The sequence below is a fragment of the Dendrobates tinctorius genome, unplaced genomic scaffold (assembly GCF_039654945.1).
Source record: "Dendrobates tinctorius isolate UK_male_01 unplaced genomic scaffold, ASM3965494v1 ptg000116l, whole genome shotgun sequence".
Classification (NCBI taxonomy): Eukaryota; Metazoa; Chordata; class Amphibia; order Anura; family Dendrobatidae; genus Dendrobates; species Dendrobates tinctorius.
Window position 1 is genome coordinate 48,134,369 of NW_027361784.1, and position 27,859 is coordinate 48,162,227.

Genomic DNA, 27,859 nt, shown 5'->3' on the forward strand with positions numbered 1-27,859 from the left:
CACAGAAACCATATATCATATTTGTGCTTTCTAGTAAGTGTTTTATCTCACCCTTCAGCGTTGGAGTCACATCTACACTGCTCAGTGCTGCTGTATAATGTTGTCCATGTTGCTGCTTCTGAACATGTGGTACAAAGAGGCAAGAATCCCTCAAGCCGTGGTCAGGGACAGTAAAAGGGGTGAATGGTAACATCTACAGAGGACTAAATGAGTGAAAAGCTAATGGGGTTGTCCAGCCTTAGAGTGAATGCAGAAATGCAACCTATGTGACTGCAGACTAGTAAATACTCACATCACATGCACTGCACACTGTGAGGATTCCCCCGGTGATGGCACTGGGAGCGGCGGGTGCATGACTGCAAGTTTCTAATACACATACAAGTAGTCACATGCTGACTAGACATGCCCAGTATTGGTCAATGCAAGTGTATTTAGAGAGGCTTGAAACAGTCTAGTCGGAATGTGGCTGGAAGTATGCAAATCGCACACTCGCGGTCTCATGACCGGCTCCTGGTGTCGGCATTGCAGAATCCTGACAGTGCATAAGATGTGAGGATTCATAAGTCTACACTGTGTTCCAAATTATTATGCAAATGATATTTTTCTCTGATTTTCCTAAATAGTCGGTACAAATGACAGTCAGTCTAATAAAAGTCATCACCCGTTAGAGTATACATCAAATTTTATTGAAGAAACCTCCCAATGATAACAGTATAATCTCCAAAATGAATAAAAACTCAAATTGCAGTGTTCCAAATTATTAGGCACAGTAGAATTTCTAAACATTTGATATGTTTTAAAGAACTGAAAATGCTCATTTGTGGAATTTGCAGCATTAGAATCATAGAATCATAGAATCGTAGAGTTGGAAGGGACCTCCTGGGCCATCTGGTCCAACCCCCTGCTCAAAGCAGGATTCGCTAAATCATCCCAGTCAGATGTCTGTCCAGCCTCTGTTTGAAGACTTCCATTGAAGGAGAACTCACCACTTCTCGTGGCAGCCTGTTCCACTCATTGATCACTCTAACTGTCAAAAAGTTTTTTCTAATATCTAATCTGTGTCTCTTCCCATTCAGTTTCATCCCATTGCTTCTAGTCTTTCCTTGTGCAAATGAGAATAAAGTTGATCCTTCTACAATGTGACAGCCCTTTAGATATTTGTAGACAGCTATTAAGTCTCCTCTCAGTCTTCTCTTTTGCAAACTAAACATTCCCAAATCCTGCAACCTTTCCTCATAAGACAGGGTTTGCAGACCGGTCACCATTCTGGTCGCTCTTTTCTGAACTTGCTCCAGTTTGTTGATGTCTTTTTTAAAATGTGGTGCCCAAAACTGGACACAATATTCCAGATGAGGTCTGACCAAAGAGGAGTAGAGGGAAATAATGACTTCACGTGATCTAGACTGTATGCTTCTGTTAATACATCCTAGAATTGCATTTGCCTTTTTTGCTGCTGCATCACACTGTTGACTCATATTCAGTCTGTGATCTATTAGTATACCCAAGTCTTTTTCACATGTGCTGTCACTTAGCCCTATTCCTCCCATTCTATATATGCTTTTTTCATTTTTATTGCCCAGATGTAGTACTTTGCATTTCTCCCTGTTAAAAACCATTCTGTTAGTTGCTGCCCACTTCTCCAGTTTATTTAAATCTTTTTGAATCCTCTCTCTCTCTTCTCTAGTATTAGCTATCCCTCCTAGCTTTGTGTCATCAGCAAATTTAATCAGTTTACCCTCAATTCCTTCATCTAAATCGTTGATAAAGATGTTGAACAATACAGGGCCCAGGACAGAGCCCTGTGGTACCCCACTTGAGACATTCTTCCAACTGGATGTGCAGCCATTTACGACCACTCTTTGGGTCCGATCACTAAGCCAGTTATGAATCCACCTAACAGTTGCCTTGTCCATTCCATACTTAGTCATTTTTTCAATAAGGATTGTATGAGAGACTTTGTCAAATGCTTTGCTGAAGTCAAGATATACTATATCTACAGCATTTCCTTGATCCACCCAATCAGTGATACCGTCATAGAAGGAAATTAAGTTAGTCTGACATGACTTATTAGTTAGAAACCCATGCTGACTCTGTTTAATCACTTCATTCTTATCCAGGTATTGACATACATGTTGTTTAATAATTTGTTCAAAGATCTTTCCTGGTATAGAAGTCAGACTCACCGGCCTATAGTTGCCTGGGTCCACCTTCTTCCCCTTTTTGAAGATAGGAACAACATTTGCTCTTCTCCAGTCTTCTGGCACTTCTCCTGTTCTCCAAGAATTTTCAAAGATTATGGAGAGGGGTTCAAAAATTTCTTCTGCTATCTCCTTCAGTACTCTGGGGTGTAATTCATCTGGACCTGGAGACTTGAATTCATTTAGGTTAGCTAAGTGTTTCCTCACTATCTTTCTGTTTATAGATATCCTGGATTCTTCTATTCCCTTAATAGGACAGTGAATAACAGTTGATGTTGCATTTCCTTTCTGAGAGAAAACAGATGCAAAATAGGAATTTAAAAGTTCAGCCTTCTCAACATCCTGTCTTACCATTTCATCATTTTCATCCTGTAAAAATCCTATAGCATCTTTGACTTTTCTTTTACTTTTGACATATCCCCAAAATCCTTTATTATTGCTTTTGACATCTCTTGCAAGCCTCAGTTCATTTTCAGCTTTAGATAATCTGATTTGTGCCCTGCAGGTTCTGCAGACAGCATTATATTCTTCTTTAGATATGCCTCCCTCTTTCCATTTTATAAACATTTTTTTCTTCCTTTTTAGCATGTGCTTAAGTTCTGTGTTCATCCATCCTGGTTTCCTTAAATGCTTCCTATTCTTCCCTCTTTTCGGAATTGTTAACAACTGTGCTTTGAGAATTTCATTTTTCAAGATTTCCCATCCTTCCTGGACATTTTTGTCTTTAAGGATATCCAGCCATTGGATCCCTCCAATTCTCTTTCTGAATCCCTTAAAATCTGCCTTTCTGAAATCTAACCTTGACATCTGAGTCTTCACAGGTCTTCCACCTCTAGTAATCCAAAATTCTAAAATAGCATGGTCGCTACCTCCTAGGGTCCCAGCCACTTTTACCTCCTCAACCATTTCCTCCCTGTTTATAAGGATTAGATCCAAGGTAGCAGTTCCCCTTGTTTTCTCCCTTACCTTTTGGAAGATAAAGTTGTCAGCAAGAGAGGATAAGAATTTCCTTGACCTGTTAGTTTTGCCTGAGAGAGGTCACATTCACTGAACAAAAAAGCTATTTAAGTCCAAAACATCCTAACAGGCCAAGTTACATGCTAACATAGGAACCCTTCTTTGATATCACCTTCACAATTCTTGCATCCATTGAAATTGTGAGTTTTTGGAGATTTTCCGCTTGTATTTCTTTGCATGAAGTCAGAATAGCCTCCCAGAGCTGCTGTTTTGATGTGAGCTGCCTCCCACCCTCATAGATCTTTTGCTTGATGATACTCCAAAGGTTCTCTATAGGGTTGAGGTCAGGGGAAGATGGTGGCCACACCATGAGTTTATCTCCTTTTATGCCCATAGCAGCCAATGACTCAGAGGTATTCTTTGCAGCATGAGATGGTGCATTGTCATGCATGAAGATGATTTTGCTCCTGAAGGCACATTTCTGCTTTTCATACCATGGAAGACAGCTGTCAGTCAGAAACTCTATATACTTTGCAGAGGTCATTTTCACACCTTCAGGAACCTTAAAGAGCCCTACCAGCTGTTTCCCCATGATTCCGGCCCAAAACATGACTCCTCCACCTCCTTGCTGACGTCGCAGCCTTGTTGGGACATAGTGGCCATCCACCAACCATCCACTACTCCATCCATCTGGACCATCCAGGGTTGCTCGACACTCATCAGTAAACAAGACTGTTTGAAAATTAGTCTTCATGTATGTCTGGGCCCACTGCAACCATTTCTGCTTGTGAACACTGTTTAGGGGTGGCCGAATAGTAGGTTTATGCACCACAGCAAGCCTTTAAAGGATCCTACACCTTGAGCTTCGAGGGACTCCAGAGGCACCAGCAGCTTTAAATATCAGTTTGCTGGTTTGTAATGGCTTTTAGCAGCCGCTCTCTTAATCCGATGAACTTGCCTGACAGAAACCTTCCTCATTCTGCCTTTATCAGCACAAACATGTCTGTGCTCAGAATCAGCCACAAATCTCTTAACAGTGCGATGATCATGTTTAAGTTTTTGGGAAATATCTAATGCTTTCATCTCTTGACCAAGGCATTGCACTATTTGATGCTTTTCAGCAGCAGAGAGATCCGTTTTCGTTCCTAAATTCCTTGAAACCTGTGCCCTGCTTAATAATGTGGAACATCATTCTTAAGTAGTTTTCCTTTAATTGGGCTCACCTGGTAAACTAATTATCACAGGCATTTGAGATTGATTTCAGCGATCCAAAGAGCCCTGATACACAATACCATCTATGAGTTTATTTGAAAAACAAAAAATTACATCTTTATGACACTTAAATCCAATTTGCATAATAATTTGGAACACAGTGTACAGTCAAATAGAGTGACTGCAGGCTTGTAGACTAAGGCTGGAGTCACACATAGCGTCTCACCAGCGATCCCAACAGCGATATTAATGTGTCAGGATCGCTGGTGAATTGCTATGTGATCGCTGGTGAGCTGTCACACAGACAGCTTCACCAGCGATCAGCACAGCGATGCCCAGCACCCGGCGTCGCTGTGCACGTTAGTAACCAGCGCCCTGATGCAGGGAGCTGGTAACTAACGTACACATCGGGTATCTAAGGGATGCACGTCCCTTGGATACCCGATGTGTACATTAGTTACCAGCAGATCGCTGGTCTCCCGCCTGTCACACACAGCGATGCGTGCTGGCCAGCGGGAGATCAGTGACCAAAAAAAAGTCCTGGCCTTTCCTGCAGTGATCAGCAATACCGGCAGGAGGGCCGGTCGCTGATCGCTGTCACACACAGTGATCTCGCTGATGAGATCGCTGTTGTGTCACAAAAATTGCGACTCAGCAGCGATCTCGCTGCGACGGGGCCTTAAGGCTGGACAGACTTTTTAAGTAGAATATACCTGGTGGTCTCATGCAGTGAAAAAGTTAATAATAACTGGTCTGGTGGGCTATATAAACAAGTAAACTATCACATTCCTGGTAATCTGGAGCAATGAATAAGATAACAACATCCCTGGAGGGCTAGAGAAATGAAAAAGTTAAAGATAACATCTCTGGTGGGTTAGAGCAGTGAAGAAGTTAATAACATCACTAATGGGCTGGAGAAATGAAAAAGTTAATGAAAACATACTGGATAAAATTATGAAGTTAATGATAACATCCCTGGGGGCTACATAAATCATGTTAATAACATCCCTGGGGGCTACAGAAATCTAGTTCGTGATAACATCCCTGGTGGGCTAGAGCTGGAATGGAAACACTCCTGATGGGCTGGAGAAGTCATAGCAAATGTATGGGCTAGGATAGCTCAATGATTAAAGGGGTTTTCCATCCTATGGAAAACAATGAAGCATGCTGAATCCTAACTATTTAATATACGGACTATTAGAATTCAACTGTATTTGCCGTCTCGTCATGATTAGAGTTGAGCGAAACGGGTCGGTCATATTCAAAAGTCGGCGACTTTCACTGAAGTCGGGTTTCATGAAACAAAACCCGACCATAGCGTGAGGTCGGCCACGAGGTCGGCGACCAGAGCGCCAAAGTCGCGTTTCAAGTGATGCTTCCAGCGCCCTTTTTCAGCCAATGATGGAGGACGCACACTGTGGGCAACGCGATGACATAGGCATCGGTCACCACCATCTTTGAGAAGGGCATGCAAGTGATTGGCTGGCTTTGTGTGGCGTCACAGGGGCTATAAAAGGGCGTGAACGCCGACCGCCATCTTACTTCTACCGATCTTAGCATTAGGGAGAGTTTGCTGCTGCTGATTCTGTAGGGAGAGCGTTAGGCAGGGAAGAAGAAAAAAAAAACTGCTTCTGCTGCTAGCGATTTCCACTGTACAACACAACACTTTGTGTGCAGTGACAGAGGAGGATATATTTTTGTGCATCAGCTCTGTTGGTTATTAGGCTGCCTTATAAGGCTCCCTGATAGCTGCATTGCTGTTTGCACACTGCTGTGCAAACTGCTTTTCTAAAAGCAAAAATACTTTTCTTCCTCTTTTCTGCACAGTTACCAAGCGTTCATTTTTCCACCCTTTTGTGTGTGCAGCAGTCCTGCTTATTAGGCTGCCTGCTGCCATACTTGGGACTGAGAGCATCATTGTCAGCTTGCTAAAATCTCTAGTGAGATCCAAATTCTCACCAATCCTATAGACACCCTCCATCTTGTCATACACCATCCAATTTCAGCCTGTTACATTGAGGTGTAATCTCTCCTTGGCCTGAGACAATAGTTCTGCATCCTCAAATCTTTAGTGAGATTCAAAATCTCACCAATAGTAGATACACCTTCTACCTTGTTTTACAGTACCATATTGCTGGTGGTATTTTGGGTACATTTTCACAAAAATGAGCAAGTATGGTGGAAGAAGCCATGGAAGTGGGCGGGGGTTGGCAGCTGATAATGATGGTGGTGGTGAATCTGTTGGTAGTGGCAAAAGCACAATAGCACCTAAGGCAGGAGGTGTTGAGCCTGTGTCATCATCTGGCTCCACAAGGTCTCGAAGGCTCTCTTTTCTGGGAGTAGGTAAACCACTTTTAAAGTCGGAGCTTCAGGAACAAGTTTTGGCTTACATTGCTGATACAGCCTCCAGCTCTCTCGCCTCCGCTTCTGAAGTTTCAAAAAATAAAAGCACTGAGTCATCAGTGGAGGCTCCTGGTAAGGAACAACACCTTTCCTTGTGTCCTTCACCCCTACCAAAAGTGAAGGATGCGGCAGGCCACACTACCGATTACTCCATGGAGCTCTTTTCACATACCATGCCTGGGTTATCAAGTCAAATCGTGAATTCCCCAGTCCAAGATTAATCTGACATGGAGTTCACTGATGCACAGCCACTGCTACATTTTTCTGCTGGTACATTCACACAGAGCACTACATTGTCCTCGCAGTGTAGTGAGCCAGAATCTGACCCTGATGAAACTCAGGTGCCCCTTCCCGTATACTATACCACCTTACACCTGCCAGGGGTCTGTGCCGGCTGCCGGGAGTCTGTGCGGACTGCCGGGGGTCTGTACGGGCCTGCCGAGCGTCTGTGCGGGCTGCCGGGGGTCTTTGTGTCTGTGTGCAGGCATCGTCGGATGGGACTACAAGTCCCATCAGGCTATGCCTGCTACAATGACAGTGATTGACACATTTGCCAGTGATGGGACAGTAGTAGTCCCATCATCTGGCTAATGTGTTGAATGTAAAAAAAAAAAATATATACATACTACATACAAACTACATATATACAACATTCATACAACATACATACATACTACATACATACTACATTCATACAGCATACATACATACATACATACTTCATATATACAACTACATTCATACAACATACATATATACTACATTCATACAACATACATACATACATACTACATGTATACTACATTCATTCATTCATACTACATACATACTACATATATACTACATTCATACAACATACATACATACTACATACATACTACATATATACTACATTCATACAACATACATACTACATACATACTTCATATATACTACATTCATACAACATACATACATAGTACATACTACATACATACAACATGCTACAGACATACAAAATACATACTACATATATACTACATTCATACAACATACTACATGCATACTACATATATACTACATTCATGCAACATACATACATACTACATATATACTACATTCATACAACATACATACATACTACATATATACTACATTCATACAACATACATACATACATACTACATACTTACTACATGCATACAGCATACATACAAGATGCTACAGACATACAACTTACATGCTACATACAACATACATACTACATACAATACATTCATACATTCATACAATACATACATACTACATATATACTACATTCATACAACATACATAGTACATACTACATACATACAACATTCTACAGACATACAACATACATATAACATACATACTACATACAATACATTCCTACATTCATACAATACATACATATAGACATACAGTACATATAACATACAGTCATGGCCAAAAGTTTTGAGAATGACACAAATATTAATTTTTACAAAGTCTACTGCTTCATTTTTTCTAATGGCAATTTGCATATACTCCAGAATGTTATAAAGAGTGATCAGCTTAACAGAAATTACTTGCAAAGTCAATATTTGCCTAGAAAATGAACTTTATCCCCCAAAACACATTTCAACATCATTGCAGCCCTGCCTTAAAAGGACCAGGTAACATCGTTTCAGCGATTGCTCCATTAACACAGGTGTGGGTGTTGATGAGGACAGGGCTGGAGATCAATCTGTCATGGTTAAGTAAGAATGGCACCACTGGACACTTTAAAAGGAGGATGGTGCTTGGCATCATTGTTTCTCTTCTGTTAACCATGGTTATCTCTAAAGAAACACGTGCAGTCATCATTGCACTGCACAAAAATGGCCTAACAGGGAAGAGTATCGCAGCTAGAAAGATTGCACCTCAGTCAACAATCTATCGCATCATCAAGAACTTCAAGGAGAGAGGTTCCCTTGTTGCCAAAAAGGCTCCAGGGCGCCCAAGAAAGACCAGCAAGCGCCAGGACCGTCTCTTAAAAGTGTTTCAGCTGCGGGATCGGGCTACCAGCAGTGCAGAGCTTGCTCAGGAATGGCAGCAGGCAGGTGTGAGTGCATCTGCACGCACTGTGAGGCGGAGACTCTTGGAGCAAGGCCTGGTCTCATGGAGGGCAGCAAAGAAGCCACTTCTCTCCAGGAAAAACATCATGGACAGACTGATATTCTGCAAGAGGTACAGGGAGTGGACTGCTGATGACTGGGGTAAAGTCATTTTCTCTGATGAATCCCCTTTTCGATTGTTTGGGACATCTGGAAAACGGCTTATTCGGAGAAGACCAGGTGAGCGCTACCACCAGTCTTGTCTCATGCCAACTGTCAAGCATCCTGAAACCATTCATGTGTGGGGTTGCTTCTCAGCCAAGGGAATGGGCTCTCTCTCAGTCTTGCCTAAAAACACAGCCATGAATAAAGAATGGTACCAGAATGTCCTCCAAGAGCAACTTCTCCCAACCGTCCAAGAGCAGTTTGGCGATCAACAATGCCTTTTTCAACATGATGGAGCACCTTGCCATAAAGCAAAGGTGATAAATAAATGGCTCAGGGAACAAAACATAGAGATTTTGGGACCATGGCCTGGAAACTCCCCAGATCTTAATCCCATTGAGAACTTGTGGTCAATCATCAAGAGACGGGTGGACAAACAAAATCCTTCAAATTCAGACAAAATAAAAGCATTGATTTTGCAAGAATGGACTGCTATCAGTCAGGATTTGATCCAGAAGTTGATTGAGAGCATGCCATTGAGAATTGCTGAGGTCCTGAAGAAGAAGGGTCAACACTGCAAATATTGACTTGCTGCATTAACTCATTCTAACTGTCAATATAACCTTTTGTTACTCATAATATGATTGCAATTATATTTCTGTATGTGATAAAAACATCTGACAAACATACATAAAAACTAGAGGCCAGCAGATCATGTGAAAATATAATATTTGTGTCATTCTCAAAACTTTTGGCCATGACTGTAGAGTACATACTCACCATCACTTGTCACTTTGATCCCCGAAGCCAGTGTCATCTGTGAGAAAAATTAGAAAATAACAAACAAGCAATATACTCCCTGATCCACAGAAATCGACGAGTGTCCCACGAAGATCTGCTGCACTGCATCACTGAGAGGTTACTATCGTTCACTGGTCTCACTTTATGGCAAAAGCTGCCTGGGAACTTTCTCACACAGCAATGCCAAAAGTGAGACTAGGGACTTTTTTTTTACAGTGGCAGAGGAATACAGTGCGGAAGGTTACCTACCTCCTGTAATTGTATTCCTGGAGCCCCCTAGAGAGAGGTCGCATCAGCTGATGCTGCTGTTCTCCACGGGAGATCGTTGTGGGACACTCGTGGATTTCTGCGGATCAGGGAGTATATCGGTTGTTTGTTATTTTCTAATTTTTCTCACAGATGACACTGGCTTCCGGGGATCAAAGTGACAAGTGATGGTGAGTATGTACTCTATGTTATATGTACTGTATGTCTATATGTATGTATTGTATGAATGTATGAATGTATTGTATGTAGTATGTATGTAGTATGTTTGTAGTATGAATTTTGTATGTCTGTAGCATGTTGTATGTATGTTGTATGTATGTAGTATGTACTATGTATGTATGTTGTATGAATATAGTATATATGTAGTATGTATGTAGTATGTATGTATGTTGTATGAATGTAGTATATATGTAGTATGTATGTATGTTATATGAATGTAGTATATATGTAGTATGTATGTAGTATGTATGTATGTTGTATGAATGTAGTATATATGAAGTATGTATGTAGTATGTATGTTGTATGAATTTAGTATGTATGTAGTATGTATGTATGTTGTATGCATGTTGTATGAATGTAGTATATATGAAGTATGTATGTATGTTGTATGAATGCTGTATATATGTAGTATGTATGTAGTATGTATATATATATATTTTTTTTACATTCAACAGATTAACCGGATGATGGGACTACTACTGTCCCATCATTGGCTAATGTGTCAATCACTGTCATTGTAGCAGGCATAGCCCGATGGGACTTGTAGTCCCATCCGACGATGCCTGCACACAGACACAGAGACCCCCGGCAGCCCGCACAGACCCCCGACAGCCGGCACAGACCCCCGGCAGGCCCGTACAGACCCCCGGCAGGCCCGCACAGACCCCCGGCAGGCCGCACAGACCCACGGCAGCCGGCACAGACCCCCGGCGGGCCCACACAGACCCCCGGTAGGCCCGCACAGACCCCCGGCAGGCCCGCACAGACCCCCGGCAAGCCCGCACAGACCCCGCCCGCACACACAGACACGCACAGTGTCCGCTCACACACCGCCCACACTCTTCCCCCCTCCCGAACAGGATGTGCAAGTACAGAAAGGGTTTTTTTTAATTCCGATATTTCTGCCCCATTGACTTTAATGGGACTTCCGGTATCGGAATCGGCGATACCCGATACTTTTTTGGGTATCGGCAGATCCAATCCGATCCGATATTTCTCAATATCGGATGGTATCGCTCAACACTAGTCAGGAGATGTAAAAAGTGAAGTATTTTTCATTGTACTATACCGCTATTTCTCTGCCGTATCAGAGGATCATGAATTGTGGTATGTGTTAAAAGAGCCCAGTGACACTCTTTGGCCCAGGGCCCACGAAAACCTGGAGCCAGCCCTACCCCCCCCAACTTTAGCCAAATAACCCCCAGTTTTCAGTGCCTAACTATTATTATAAAGTAAATTAAGGTTGACAAGCTTAAGTAATAAGAATTGATGTTTTTGGCATTAAAATGGGCACTGTAGGTGTTTCCTGTCCTCCACTCCCTGCCGACCTTGGTTCCCCATTGACTTACATTGGGTTTCGTGTTTCAGTCGGCCTTCGACTTTTCATGATAATCGGCCGATTTCATTCGACCCGACTCGACCCGAAACCCGACTCGACCCGAAAAAAGGCAAAGTTGATCATCTCTAGTCGTGAGCAGTCATCACCTGATGAGTTGACTGGCTTCTTGGAATGTGGAATGGACAAAAGCCAGGAAAAAGAAAGAAGACATAGTCTTGTGACCGGAGGCAGAAAATCAACGGTATTGCATCAATTTCCTGGGACTCATATTGACTTGTCCTTAGGATCGACCATCATCAGACCACCTACAGAATATAGCCCATACCACGTGCCATGGCTGCTGGGAGTACTCAGTCCAGACAGCGCCATACACACTGTAGTGGCCGTTCTCCGGTACTGCAGCTCAGGTCACATCCAATTCAGTAGGAGTGGAGCTGTAGTACCTGAAAATGGCCACTACAAAGTGAATGGCGCTATGGTGTTCTGTCGACAGCTGATTTTTGTGGTTGTTGGTCGTCAGATCCCCGTCAGCACCCTGAGGACATGTTATCAATATCTAACTCCTTTAAGCAATGGAAGAAACTCTCTGCCCTCTGCTCCATGAAACCCTTCGCTTCATTACTATTTCTTGGAATGCAGGATTTATTCTTGGACTTGCATTAATCAGAATCTGCTTAACAGGATTGGCAATTTGCACTGGATGAAGAAGTCAAGGTTATAGGCAATCATATCTCACATTTTAGAGTGGCCGCGGATTGTGTGGGAAGAGGTTTGATGGGAGAACAGTCGTAATTTAATTTGCATTCCAAGGTCTTCCCCTTTCAGAACAGTCATTCCATTTCCGTTGGTGTTTTTTTTTTGCTTTCCTCTCTGATACATCAGCACAGCCTCATATTCTCTGAGATAAAAATACATAAAAATGGGGTAATGAGGGTCTTTCAAAGTCTCTGAATCAACGCAAACACGGATTTTGGTTTGGTCTTTATGACCAGTAAAATGATATGAACTGGTCATAAAGGTTTCACTGCAACGCAGTCACGTAGTGACTGGGGACTGTGGGCGCCTACCTAATCCCTTGAAGTAGGAGTGCCCTAGCCTATCCCTGTCCCTCGGATTACTCCTGAGGGTGGAGATGCCAGGGTCACGTGCCTTGCTTTGCTCTTAAATAAACCCTTATATTATTTCCCTTCCCCACCTAGGGAGGTGAGAAGCCGAAGTGTATAGGATAACACAAACCTGACAAACAAGTGAAGACAGACAGGGATAAATGAAAACTACAATTTTACAAAATACACCCACCAAACAACAGAAGTGAATCACAGTGGAGGAGAAACCAAATAGAAGAGGATGAGGATGAACACACAAACAAACTCCATGCAACAATCTCTTGAACAACTCTCTAAATGTCTACTCCAAACACAAACTTCACCTCCAACTCCTAACCAGGTAGTAAGAACTATCACTGGCAATTCCCAAGTTCCAATGGTGAGCATATATACAAGTGAGGAGTGGCTAATGAAGAACAGCTGAGACAATCCAGGTAGGTGAGCTCAAGGAGATACACTGAATTGATTAACCCTCGCACTGCCAGCAAGGGAAAAAAACCTTCACTGTTTAATAATATGATGAAGCAGTTGTAATAAGTGCAGGACTTTGTGAAACTAGACCTTCTGGTATAAGATCACTATGGAGACCTTTATATAAGGCAGATTTCTTTTTAAAGAGGGTCAAGGTGAAAAAAAACCATAGCACCAGTTTAGACCACTAGGTGATGAAGCATGCACCTGATTTCTAGAGGTGTCTCATAGACATCAGCTATTGCCTATCCACAAGATAGATGATCGCAAGGAGACCAACCGCTAAAGCTCAAACTCATCCCAAGAAGGAGAGGAAGGGGGTCCCAAAGTCCTCTGATCAGAGCTAGATTAAGCATGTGCAACCACAGTTGTGGGAGATCTCAGCAGCCGGACCACCAGGTATCATACATTTATTATCAATCTTGAGGATAGGTGATAAATTTGATTCATTAGACAAGCCCCTAAAGACTCCTGCGTCCCGATGCAAAAAATTACATCCCTGCTTACAGGTGTATTACTATGCAACAGTGCAGAATTGGGGCTCCCATGGGGACCAGGGCCAGGTGTAAATGATGCCTCTGCACCCACTGTTACCACCTTTCTCCCTCCATTTAAAATCAATACTTGTCTTGACCCAAAATATCCCTAAAATAAAAATTTGCATCTAACATTACATTTCTGGATTGTAGGACCTGAAGCCGTGACAGAGACAATTCTATTCCTCCTGCTCCTGTCAGTGGATAAATCTCCGCATATTTTTCACTCCTATTTTCACATAAAGGAGACATTTATAGTTCAGCTCGGGTCTCATTCCCGGGGAGTACGTTTAGCCGGTCTGCAATAGAGGATCATTAACTGCCCTCAAGGGTCACTGCGTTTTGTCTTCAAGGAAAGTTTAACATCTTCACGGATCAATATATACATAATTGTTCTTGATCGATGGTGCACTCGTATAAGCGCTCATCAACCAAACAAAGTTTTAATTGAACTGGGATTTAATGAGATCATTACTGGGGTGGACTGGACGGCCCCTGCATCCTTCCTATTCATGTATTGACATAGCCCTCACAGCCAGAGAGAAGTCAGTTTCTCTGATCTGAGTTTACAGCTCGATTGGAAGAAGCTGTGCCAATTTTTATTTTTGGTCCAGATGCAACAGCAAAAGAGGGGCTTTGGATTTCCTAGAAACAGTACTGTAGTCTAAATACGAAATCTCAGGTACCGAGTTCTGGATGATACTGATACCTTTGCACTAGGGGCAGACATACTATTGGTTTAGCCTGTGGGCCCCCAGGGTATAAGGGGTCCCATTTCTAATTCAAAAGTAGGTGATATTGTGCATTATGATGAGATATTAGACTGCAAAGGTTCTTGCACAGGGACCCTATTCTGTCTGTGTCCACTTTGCTCTGCGCCACTAAGGTTACGCCCACGAGGTCCTCTTTTCCTTGCTAATCTCCTCTCTGCTGTTCTGCCTAATCACAATTCTGCCATTATTTTCTCTCCTTTTCAACATGACTCCATTTCACTGGTCTCATCTCCAGACAGCGTGCCTAGTGAGCGCCCACCTGCTCCCATGCTCTTAAAGGGGCAGCTCGTACATATAGTAAAATACCCTCAGCCTGTAGCTGAGAGGCATTTAGTATAATAGTGCATCTGCAAGATGGTTCCCAGCCAATAGCTGGGAGGCACCTTGTATAAAAGACTCCCTCCCCATTAGGGAGTCACCAAGCAACACATCCAGTCATTAGGTAGCGTGGTGTTCTACCAGTGCAGTTGTGAGGTTTCCTGGTCCTGGTATGACCAGGTCCTGAACACGAATCCCTGGTCCTGGTATGACCAGGTCCTGAACCTGAATCCCTGGTCCTGGTATGATCAGGTCCTGAACCCGAATCCCTGGTCCTGGTGTGGCCAGTGTTCTGAACTCAAACCCCTGATCCCAGTTTATCCAGTATCCTGAACCCAATCCCCTGGTCCTGATGTGGCCAGTGTCCTAAACCCGAACTCCTGATCCCGAATGTGGCCAGTGTCCTGAACCTGAACCCATGATCCTGGTGTAGCCAGTGTCCTGAACCTGATCCCCTGGTTCTGATGTGGCCAGTATTCTAAACCTGAACCCCTGATTCCTGTGTGGCCGCCAGTGTTCTGAACCTGATTCCCTGGTCCAGATGTGGCCAGTGTCCTGAATCCCCGGTCCCAGTGTGTCCAGAGTCCTGAACCCGAATCTCTGGTCCGTGCACTGCCAGTGCCTGAACCTGCTCCCCTGGTCTGTGTGTGGCCAATGTCCTGAACCCGAATCTCTGGTCCCAGTGTGGCTAGTCTCCTGAATCTGGCCACCTGGTCCCGGGGTGGCCAGAGTCCTGAACCCATATCACTGGTCCCTGTGCTGCCTGAGCCTGAACCTGTGCCCATTGACGGTGTGTGGCCAATGCCTAAACCTGCTCCTCTGGTCCGTATGTGGCCAGGACCTGAAACCTCGTACCCAGGACCGCGTGAATACAGTCTGCTAGAACCAGTCTCCGAATCGGCCCACTCTGAATGCATCCCGAATCCGTGTCAGTAACCGTTCAGTAGAGGAGCCAGAGCTTATTAGTCTGACCAGAGTCCTAGTCCTTCATCTGTTTCAGTGAACTGCAGTACCGGTTTCTGCCCAGGAGTGGTACCGGGCGGCTGCCTGCAGCCCAGCCTGTCTTCACCTTCAGGAGCTCCAGCGAACTCTAGGTAGCCGCTTAGCTACGCCCCTTCTTAGGCAGACCCAGCCCTGTGGTACAATGGGTCCACAAACCACATGCGCCACCTTTGGGTGTGACACGCATAATAGGGAATTATTACTCATACAAGCACTGAGGTGGTATTGTTGACTACCGTGTATTCACTAGAGCCTCTGATGATGAGGATAGGCTTTGGCCACTGGTAATCACCAGGTACTAGTCAAAGGCAGTCCCGGGTCTGCAGCAGCTGACCAAAGTGTTAGAGACATGGGTTTGAGGTAAAGGTGGACAGAGGTAAAGACATAGTAATACAATCTGAGGTTAGGGAGGGCAGCATGTGTTCAATATACATAAGCGAAGTAAGGACCTGAGAGGTCAAGATAAATGGGTAGGCAACCTGGATCAGAAAACAGTGGCAATACAAGAAAGCACCTTACAGGAATCTAAACAGAATCTGAACTAAACCATAGATCAGGCGAAGAGTGATTGGAGGTTATTCCGAATAAACCTTCTGCTGCTTGGGAATAAGCCAGATGATCTCACGTCTGAAGGACACTATGGGGTTAAATACCTGCAGAAAGGGTCGGCGCAATCCTATAGCCAGGTGGAGACTTAACAGCAGCAGGAACATGCAGAAGTGTTGGAAATGCTACAAGAGGCAGCTCAAAGAGACAGCCAGCGACTGATGTGAGCAAAGCGGTAACCGCAGTGACTGGAGCATCGCTTACCACCTGCGCTAATCACCAACGTGGCACACAGAGAGGTTACAAAATAGGGTACCATTTCTATGCTGGGCACTGAGGGGGCATTATTACTGTTTTGAGTACCATAGATGGCTTTTGCACTATGAAGTTCATGTATAGATAGGTAAAAGATGGGGAAAAGTGATGATGCTGGAAAAGCAATAAGCCATGAATGTCTGTGAACTACTCTCTGGAGAGATGAGTTGTTAATAGAAAAGGTATCGTGGCAGTCTGGACTCAATGGAGGAGAAAAGGGAAATAAAGGGAAAGTCAACAACTTCAGACAGAGAAGACATCACCTGGGAGACACTGAATTTATTTGGACTGCACTTATAAAATATGCAACACTGGTATCTCTGTCAGGAACACCGCACTGCATTTGCTCACTGAGCCAGTGCGCGTGTCCGGAGTTGAACAAACTATGCTCAAAGATACCTATGGAGCGGGACGGCAGCGGTGGAGATGCGTGCTTCTGGTCCGGTTTACCTGCTGGGGGAGTGTCTGTGGGCGGAGACAAGCCCCGGCACTCCGGAGAGTGGCGCTTGGGCTAGAGATGCCTAGAGAGTAGTCCGGCAGGCGAGGGTCTAAGCCAGAAGATGGCACAGTACAGGAGGGGCAAGACAGGGACATGGTCAGTCACAAAGCAGGGTCTGGAAACCTGAGATAGAAGTGAGGTACAGGCAGGAGCAATGGAACGGAAGGTCAGGGACAGGCAAAGCAAGTACAGAGGCAAAGCCAGTACAGAGGCAGGCAGAAATATCAGAAACAGGGACGGACCGGGTCATACATAAGCAAACACACACAGGCAGACAGTATCCACAGACACACAGGGGTCAGGAACTAAGTTGAGGTCAAAAGTATCACTGACAACCAACAGAGCCCAAATGAGGCTATTTAAAGCCCTCCCAGAACCAAAGAGAGGCCAAAAGCATTAACCCCTGCAGCACTAAACCAGAATTCACATACAGACCATGACAATCTCCCCTATAAAGTACGGTAACTGTATAGAGGTATATTGGTGTTAGTACAGTAGTTTCTATTAATGATTTGTATAATGCCGTTCAGTTACCATGTGGTCATTTATGTGGTATTTGGTGGTACTTTTGTTCCTTATATGGCAGTAATAATGGTAACACTGGTATACTGGGTTTTGTTCAGAATGGTGATTATACTTGTTTTTGTATAGTGGCATCATTCTATGGCTGTATTATTTAGATGCACATCATCATACAAATAATCCTGTAGCTACATTGTCTTTTACACTAAATCTAAATCAAATTAATATTTGGTGTTACCGCCCTTTACCTTCAAAACCACATGAATGCATCAATTCCTTTACACTTGCACAAAGTGAGGGATTTTGAAAGATTATTGTCGGGTTTATGAGTAAACAATTATCCCAGGTGATAATGATCATTATTTTCATATGTAGTTGAAGCACAGTCAGTAACAGATACAAAAATAGCTTTGTTAGGAGGCCTAAAATTAGGTGAGGAACAGACAAACGCTGCTACATAGGTGAGGTTGTGGAAGACAGCCTCACGTCACAGGTCATGCACAATGTCAAGACTGAGTGCAGCATCAAGAGACAAGGTAGTTATACTGCATCAGTGAGATCTCTCCCAGGTAAATATATCATAGCAGACTGGGGTTTCAAGATTTGTTGCTCAAGCTTTTTTGAAGAATCTTCAAGAAATGGACAACATTGAGGAGTGTAGTTATAATGAGAAATGTTTGGCTATAATGGAAGGCAGTTTGTTCCTGAAGGACTGGAGACAATAATGAGGTTCTGCTGGAATAATGAATCATGTGGTGGTTCTGCCTGTTTGTGGATGTATTTTTGCAAATTGAGTCAGGGATTTGATCAGGATTAATGGTGTCCTCAATGTTTAGTGCTATGACTGGCGCCCCTCCATTGTATCCCCTTCTAACCTGTAATGCTGGCTTACTCACAGTCCCGGCCTCATGGTCCCGGCATTCCCTGCTTCCTGCTCTGTACTGATTTCCAGCAGCACTCATAGTGCACTCGCACGCTCCTCTGCTCTTAAAGGAGTAGCTCGCACGTATAATAAAATGTCCTCAGCCTGTTGTTGAGAGGCATTTAGCATATTGACGTCACCTGCTGAATGGCTTTCAGCCTATTGCTGGGAGTAATCCTGTATAAAAGACTCTCTCTCCCTTAGGGAGACATCGAGCAATGAGTTTAGTCATTAGGTTGCTTGGTGGTCTACCAGGGCAGTTGTGAGATCTTCGGTCGCAGTGTGGCCAGTGTCCTGAATCCCAATTCCTGGTTCCCGTGTGGCCAGTGTCGTGAAACCGAATCCCTGATCCCAGTGCATCCAGTACCTGAATGTTGTACCCTGGTACTTGTCTGGCCAGTCCTGAATACGATGTCTCCTTCCCAAAGTCCCCTTTCCCCATTGCTGCCAGTGCCTTAACATTTTTCACCAGTCCATGTGTAGCCAGTCCTTGATTCGGTATCCTAGACAGGTGTATCTGAATGTAGCCCTAGTCTGTGTCAGTGAACCTGACTCCTGGGGTCAGCAGCTGCAGTACTGGGATCTGCCGAGGAGTGGTACCTGCTAGTTACCTGCAGCCCAGCCTGTCTCCACCATCAGGATCTCCGCTATGCCCTTTCCTGGGCAGGCCCAGTCCTGTGGCACAGTGGATCCACTTGGAACTTTTCAACCTTTTCCCACATATCGTGCTTCAAACATAAAGATACCAAATGTAAATTTTTGGTGAAGAATCAACAAGTGGGACACAATTGTGAAGTTGAACAAAATTTATTGGTTATTTTAAATTTTGTGGAAATTCAAAAAACTGAAAAGTGGGTCGTGCAATATTATTCGGCCCCTTTACTTTCAGTGCAGCAAACTCACTCCAGAAGTTCATTTTAGATCTCTGAATGATCTCTGAGTGATCTCTGAATGATGCAATGTTGTCCTAAATGACTAATGATGATAAATGTAATCCACCTGTGTGTAATCAAGTCTCCGTATAAATGCACCTGCTCTGTGATAGTCTCAGGGTTCTGTTTGAGGCACAGAGAGCATCATGAAGACCAAGCAACACAACAGGCAGGTGTCACGATCCAGGTTGGATCTGACAGTTTAAATGCACAAAGTAACTTTTTTTTTTCCCTTGGCTGTGTGCCAAAGGTGGTTTTGCCCCCGGTGGCCATTAGGGTCATTGCACTGAGGTGATTTTGGCTGTAGTTTTCCCCCCGGTGGCCATTAGAGTCATTGCACTCTGGTTACCTTAGTTTGGGCACGTAATTATGTAACAGGTGTGATTGCTCTATAAGAATCAGGTGTGTTAATCACTGTTGGTGATAAGGTATTCATTTGCAAGCAAGCCTGGGTGAAGGATGGAGCTAAAGGAGAGTCACGGGCAGCTCAGTGAGAGTCCGGGAGTGTCAGCTATGGTGTCTGCAAGGATGGCTGGCATGGCGTGGTGGAGTGTCAGCAAGGAGTTTGGGCATGGATTGGTGAAGTGGCAGCTATGGTGTACAGCTGCACTCAAAATGCTGGACGTTGTTGCTGAGAGCTGGACTCAAGCATGCTGGACTTTTTGGCAGAAAAGCTGGACTCATTTGTGGGACTCTGTTTCTGGACAGCTGCATGAAGGTGTGGACTCTGTTTGCTCCAAGGCTGCACTATGGTGCTGAGAAGATCCGTTTCTGGACAGTGCACCCAGAAGTCGGACATGATGGAGGAAAAGATGCACGCAGGTGATGGTGTTATGATTGAGTCACCGTAGGAGGCAAAAACAGAACTGCTAGCTAAGTCCAGAAAACCAGAGAGGTTGGCAGCTATCGGATTGCAGACCCCTGATCCTATCACAACAACTAACAGTAGCCGTGGGGGGTTCCTACGATGCCCTAGACCCCTTGATCACAGCCGGAGAATTAAATAGGCCTAAAGAAAGAAAGGGGAAATCTAAACTGCCCCAGAGCAGACCCCAAAGCAATAGGCAGCCCCCAACATATAATGACGGTGAAGCAAGATGAAAACACTAACACAGACAGAAAGATAGACTGAGCAAAGACGGGGCCCAAACTACCTAGATAGGAAAGGACAGGAAGGCTGCTGTCTGCAATCCATGAAAAACCCTATGAAAATAAGAGCCAACAGACTGACAGTGAAAAAGGCCCTGAAGACGCTAGGCTTCAAAAAAGCTATGTCAGTACTCAGGAATATTCTGAAGACAAAGCAACCGGCAAAAGGAGATTCAGCTCATCCCAGCAGGGAATGGCAGAATCCAGAAAAGCAAGGAAAACAAACACAAAACATAAATGCAAACAGACAAAGCAGAAACTTAGCTTTAGGGAAGCAGGATTCAGACTGGTGTCCTAGAAGTCCACAGAGAAATCACCCGCAGGGCAGAAGGGCGTCGGCAGCCTTATAGCCAGTCAGTGACTCCACTCAGCCAGTCATCCTCATTAGACTCAGGTGCCTGATAATCAGGCTCATTACCTTCCTTTACCAGAATAGGGAGTTCACCAGACCTCAGTGACGAAGGGGAAAATGAACTCACAACAGTACCTCCCCCTTGAGGAGGGGTCACCGAACCCTCAACCACGCCACCAGGGCGATCAGGGTGAGCCCGATGAAAGGCACGCACCAATCTTTTGGCATGAATATCAGAGGCAGAGACCCAGGAATTATCCTCCTGACCATAACCCTTCCACTTAACCAAATACTGGAGTCTCCGTCTAGCCAGACGGGAGTCCAGTATTTTTTCTACCTCATATTCCATGTTACCTTCAACCAATACAGGGTCTGGAGGTGCCACCCCAGGAACAACTGGTTCAACAAACCTCTTCAACAAGGACTTATGGAACACATTATGGATTTTAAATGTGACAGGAAGAGCCAAACGAAAAGAGACCGGATTAATAATCTCCAAAATCTTGCAAGGTCCAATAAGTCTAGGCTTAAACTTAGGAGAAGCCACCTTCATAGCAATATTTTTTGATGATAACCACACCATATCACCAATCTTAAACTGGGGACCAATGGTCCTATGTCGATTGGAAAACCGCTGGGCCTTTTCCTGGGAGAGAGATAACTTATCCACCACTTGGTCCCAGATCTGGTGCATTCTCTCCACCACAGTGTCAACACCTGGGCAGGCAGAAGGCTCCACCTGCCCTGAAGAAAATCGAGGATGAAACCCAAAGTTACAAAAAAAAGGTGACATCAAAGTGGCAGAACTAGCTCTATTATTTAAAGCAAATTCGGCCAAGGGCAAAAATGAAACCCAATCATCCTGATCAGCGGAAATAAAACATCTCAAATACGACTCCAAGGTCTGGTTTGTTCTCTCTGTCTGCCCATTGGTCTGAGGGTGAAAAGCAGAGGAGAAGGACAACTGAATTCCCAGCTTGGAACAGAAAGTCCTCCAAAATCTAGACACAAACTGAACTCCTCTGTCAGATACAATGTTCTCAGGAATCCCGTGCAAGCGAACCACCTGTTGCAAAAACAGGGGCACCAACTCAGAGGAAGATGGCAACTTAGGGAGTGGTACAAGATGAACCATGTTAGAGAACCTATCACAAATCACCCAAATAACAGTCATTCTTTGAGAGACCGGCATATCAGAGATGAAATCCATTGAAATATGGGTCCATGGCCTCCTGGGGACTGGCAAAGGCATCATCAACCCACTAGAGCGAGAACAAGATTTTGACCGGGAGCAAGTCCCACAGGACTGCACAAAATTCCTGACATCATGAGACAAGGTGGGACACCAAAAAGAGCGACTCACCAGATCTCTAGTACCAAAAATACCTGGATGACCAGCCAATGCAGAGCAATGAACTTCAGACATCACTCTCTTCTTCCACTGGTCAGGAACATACAACTTTCCACTGGGACAACGCTCAGGTTTGTCCTCCTGGAACTCTTGCAGAGCAAGTCTCAAATCGGGCGAGATGGCAGAAAGAACTACCCCTTCGCCTAAGATGGTAGCAGGCTTGGTCACCACAGGAGAATCAGCAAAGAAACTCCTAGAGAGGGCGCCTGCCTTGACATTCTTAGTTCCAGGAAGAAAAGAGACCACAAAATCAAAACGTGTAAAAAACAAGGCCCACCTAGCCTGTCTAGGGTTCAAGCGTTTAGCCTACTCTAGGTAAATCAAATTCTTGTGGTCAGTGAGGACCACAACTTGATGTTTAGCTCCCTCCAACCAATGTCTCCACTCCTCAAATGCCCATTTCATGGCCAACAGTTCCCGATTCCCCACATCATAGTTACGTTCAGATGGAGAGAACTTTCGGGAAAAGAAAGCACAGGGATTCATTTTAGATGTTACAGGATACTTTTGGGACAAAACAGCTCCTGCACCAATCTCAGAAGCATCCACCTCTACCTGGAACGGGAGTGAGACATCAGGTTGCCGCAAAACCGGGGCGGAGGTAAATCTTCGCTTCAGCTCCTGAAAGGAAGCAACAGCCTCCGGAGACCAATTCAACACATCAGCACCCTTCTTAGTCAGATCAGTCAATGGCTTGGCAATACTAGAAAATTTTGCTATAAATTTCCGATAAAAATTAGCAAAACCCAAAAACTTCTGGAGGGCCTTCAAAGAAGTGGGCTGAACCCAATCATAAATGGCCTGTACCTTGGCCGGGTCCATTTCAATAGTTGACGGAGACAAAATAAATCCCAAAAATGAAATCCTCTGTACTCCAAAAAGGCATTTCGATCCTTTGACATACAGGGAATTCTCCCCCTAAGATCCGGAACACAGTCCGAATATGTTCCACATGAGAATCCCAATCCTTGGAGAAGATCAAAATATCATCCAGATAATCAAAAATTTATCGACAAAGTCTCGGAAAATATCGTTCATGAAGCACTGGAAGACAGAAGGGGCATTAGTGAGCCCAAAAGGCATCACCAGGTACTCAAAATGTCCCTCCGGAGTATTAAACGCCGTCTTCCATTCATCCCCCTGCTTAATGCGGATAAGATTATACGCCCCCCTGAGGTCAAGCTTGGTAAACCAGCAAGCACCTCTAACTCTAGAGAATAGATCCGAAATCAGGGGTAACGGATACTGATATTTAATAGTAATTTTATTGAGGGCACGATAATCAATACAAGGCCTTAAAGAACCATCCTTTTTGGCCACAAAAAAAAAACCGGCACCTAAGGGTGAAGAGGATGGTCTAATATGACCCTTCTCCAACGCCTCCTTAATATAGGACCGCATAGCCTCGTGCTCGGGTACAGATAAATTGAAGAGCCCACCCTTGGGAAATTTACACCCCGGGCTTAGTTCAATAGCACAGTCATAACTCCTATGAGGAGACAAGGACGCAGACTCATTCTCACTAAATACATCATAAAAGTCCGCCAAATAGTCAGGAACATCATGCGACTGAGGAGAGGTGGAAAAAACCGGAGCCTCACTAAAGGGCCACCGACAACCCCAACTCACCACAGACACAGACTTCCAATCCAAAACTGGATTATGAATTTGCAACCAGGGAAACCCCAGAACAACGGCATCATGCAGACCATGCAACACCAAAAATCTGCAATTTTCTTCGTGGTCTGGGGGGACCCGCATGACCACCTGGGTCCAAAACTGAGGTTTATTTTTAGCCAAAGGAGTAGCATCAATCCCCCTCAAAGGGATAGGCGTCTGCAGAGGTGTCATCGGAAATCCACAACGTTTAGCAAAATCCAAGTCCATTAGGTTTAGCGCTGCTCCCAAATCCACAAAAGCCTTGGCGGAAAATGTGGACAGGGAGCAGATCAGAGTAATTGCCAGAAGAAACTTAGGTTGAACACCGCCAACAGAAAAGTGTGTGCAAAGCGTTTCTCTTGTTTAGGACAAACAGAAATAATATGCGAGGCATCTCCACAGAAAAAACACAGCTTATTACGCCTTCTGAACTCCTGACGTTGCGCCTTAGACAAAACTCTATCACATTGCATAGGTTCAGACGTCTGTTCAACCGGTGGCAACACCTCTCGTGCAATCCTGCGTTCACGTAAACGCCGATCAACCTGAATGGCTAATGACATAGAATCGTCCAGACCAGAGGGAACAGGAAATCCCACCATAGTATCTTTTACGGCTTCTGACAAACCCTTCCGAAAGAGAGCAGCCAAGGCATTATCATTCCAGGTAGTAAGGACCGCCCACTTTCGGAACTTTTGACAGTACAACTCTGCAGAATCTTGACCCTGGTTTAATGCCAACAGGGTCTTTTCAGCCTGATCAATAGCATTAGGTTCATCATACAACAACCCCAAAGCTTGAAAGAATGCGTTCACAATAGTCAGAATAGGATTATTATTATTATTATTATTATTATTATTTATTGTTATAGCGCCATTTATTCCATGGCGCTTTACATGTGAGGGGGGTATACATAAAAACAAGTACAATAATCTTAAACAATACAAGTCATAACTGGTACAGGAGGAGAGAGGACCCTGCCCGCGAGGGCTCACAATCTTCAAGGGATGGGTGATAATACAGTAGGCGAGGGTAGAGCTGGTCGTGCAGCGGTTTGGTCGATCGGTGGTTACTGCAGGTTATAGGCTTGTCGGAAGAGGTGGGTCTTCAGGCTCTTTTTGAAGGTTTCGATGGTAGGTGAGAGTCTGATATGTTGTGGTAGAGAGTTCCAGAGTAGGGGTGATGCGCGAGAGAAATCTTGTATGCGATTGTGGGAAGAGGAGATAAGAGGGGAGTAGAGAAGGAGATCTTGTGAGGATCGGAGGTTGCGTGCAGGAAAGTACCGGGAGACGAGGTCACAGATGTATGGAGGAGACAAGTTGTGGATGGCTTTGTATGTCATGGTTAGGGTTTTGTAATGGAGTCTCTGGGCAATTGGGAGCCAGTGAAGGGATTGACAGAGGGGAGAAGCTGGGGAATAGCGGGGGGACAGGTGGATTAGTCGGGCAGCAGAGTTTAGAATAGATTGGAGGGGTGCGAGAGTGTTTGAGGGGAGGCCGCAGAGCATGAGGTTGCAGTAGTCAAGGCGAGAGATGATGAGGGCATGGACTAGGGTTTTTGCAGATTCTTGGGTGAGGAATGAACGGATGCGTGAAATATTTTTGAGTTGAAGTCGGCAGGAAGTGGAAAGGGTTTGGATATGTGGTTTGAAGGAGAGATCAGCATCAAGGATTACTCCGAGGCAGCGAGCTTGTGGGACTGGGGAGAGTGGGCAGTCATTTACTGTAATTGATAGGTTCGTAGGGGGGGTCACGTGAGATGGGGGAAAGATGATGAATTCTGTTTTGTCCATGTTGAGTTTCAGATATCTAGTGGAGAAGAAGGATGAAATAGTGGACAGACATTGAGGGATTCTGGTTAGTAGGGAGGTGATATCTGGTCCAGAGATGTAGATCTGTGTGTCATCAGCATAAAGATGATACTGAAAGCCATGAGATTCTATGAGCTGTCCCAGGCCAAAGGTGTAAATAGAGAACAGCAGGGGCCCTAGGACTGAACCTTGTGGGACTCCGACAGATAGGGGGCGAGGTGAGGAGGTGGTGTGTGAGTGGGAGACGCTGAATGTCCGGTCTGTTAGGTATGATGAGATCCAGGAGAGGGCCAAGTCTGTGATGCCGAGGGATGAGAGGGTCTGTAATAATAGGGAATGGTCCACTGTGTCAAAGGCAGCCGACAGGTCCAGGAGGAGGAGGACAGAGTAGTGTCGCTTGCTCTTGGCAGTTAAGAGGTCATTGGTGACCTTAGTAAGGGCAGTTTCAGTGGAGTGGTGTGACCGGAAGCCAGATTGTAAGCGGTCGAAGAGGGAGCAAGAAGAGAGATGGGAGGACAGTTCAAGGTAGACGTGTTGTTCCAGTAGCTTGGAGGCGTATGGGAGAAGTGATATAGGGCGATAGCTAGATACAGAGGATGGGTCAAGAGAGGGCTTTTTGAGGATAGGTGTGATGGAGGCATGTTTAAAGCTTGAGGGGAAAACACCAGTTGTTAGTGATAGGTTGAAGAGATGGGTTAGGGTTGGGATGAAGACTGTGGTGAGGTTTGGGATGAAGTGGGATGGGATCGGGTCGAGTGCACAGGTGGTGAGATGTGATCTTGAGAGTAGAGTGGAGAGTCGATCTTCTGTAATGGTGGAGAAGTTGGTTTTGAAGGTGGAGGGCTGGGAAGTCGGGAGGAAGGGCTCTGGGGGTTGTTGACCAAAACTGTCCCTGATGTTATCAATTTTCTGCTTGAAAAATGAGGCAAAGTCTTCAGCTGAGATGAGTGGGGAGGGAGGAGGTGCTGGGGGGCGGAGGAGAGAATTGAAGGTGTTGAATAACTGTTTAGGGTTGTGAGACAGGGAGGATATGAGAGATGAGAAGTAGGTTTGTTTAGCTGTGGCGAGTGTGGTCTTGAAAGTAGTGAGGGACTGTTTGAATGCGATGAAATGCTCGTTGGAGTGGGATCTTTTCCATCTGCGCTCAGCAGCCCTGGAAGCTCGCCTCAGCTCTTTGGTCAGGCTGGTGTGCCAGGGCTGTCTGTTGATTTTGCGAGTTTTGGTATGTGTAAGTGGGGCAGCGGATTCCAAAGCTACAGCTATTGTGGTGTTATATAGAGCGGCAGCGTCATCCGCATTGTGTAAGGAACTTATATCTGTAAGAGGGAGGAGGGATTCGGAGAATGAGTGTAGGTCAAGGTGTTTAAGATTCCTGCGAGGGTGTGAAAGTTTGTGGGGTGGGGATTGTAGACATGGAGTGAAGAGGGAGGAGAATGTGAGCAGGTTGTGGTCAGAGAGAGGAAGAGGTGAGTTAGAGAGGTTAGATAGGGAGCAGAGGCGGGTGAAGATGAGGTCCAGTGTGTGGCCATCTTTGTGGGTGGCTGTAGAAGACCATTGAGTGAGGCCGAAGGAGGAAGTGAGAGATAGAAGTTTAGTGGCAGCTGAGAGGGAAGTGTCAATGGGGATGTTGAAGTCGCCCATGATGATAGTAGGGATGTCCGCGGAAAGGAAATGAAGTAACCAGGTGGTGAAGTGGTCAAAGAAGGTGGTGGCTGGCCCTGGGGGGCGGTAGATGACAGCCAGTTGGAGGTTGGAGGGGGAGTAGATGCACACAGAGTGCACCTCAAAGGAAGGGAGGGTAACAGAGGGTGGCAGTGGGATTGGGGTGAAGGAGCAGGTATCTGACAGGAGAAAACCAACTCCTCCACCATGTTTGCTGCTGGGGCGGGGGGTGTGAGAA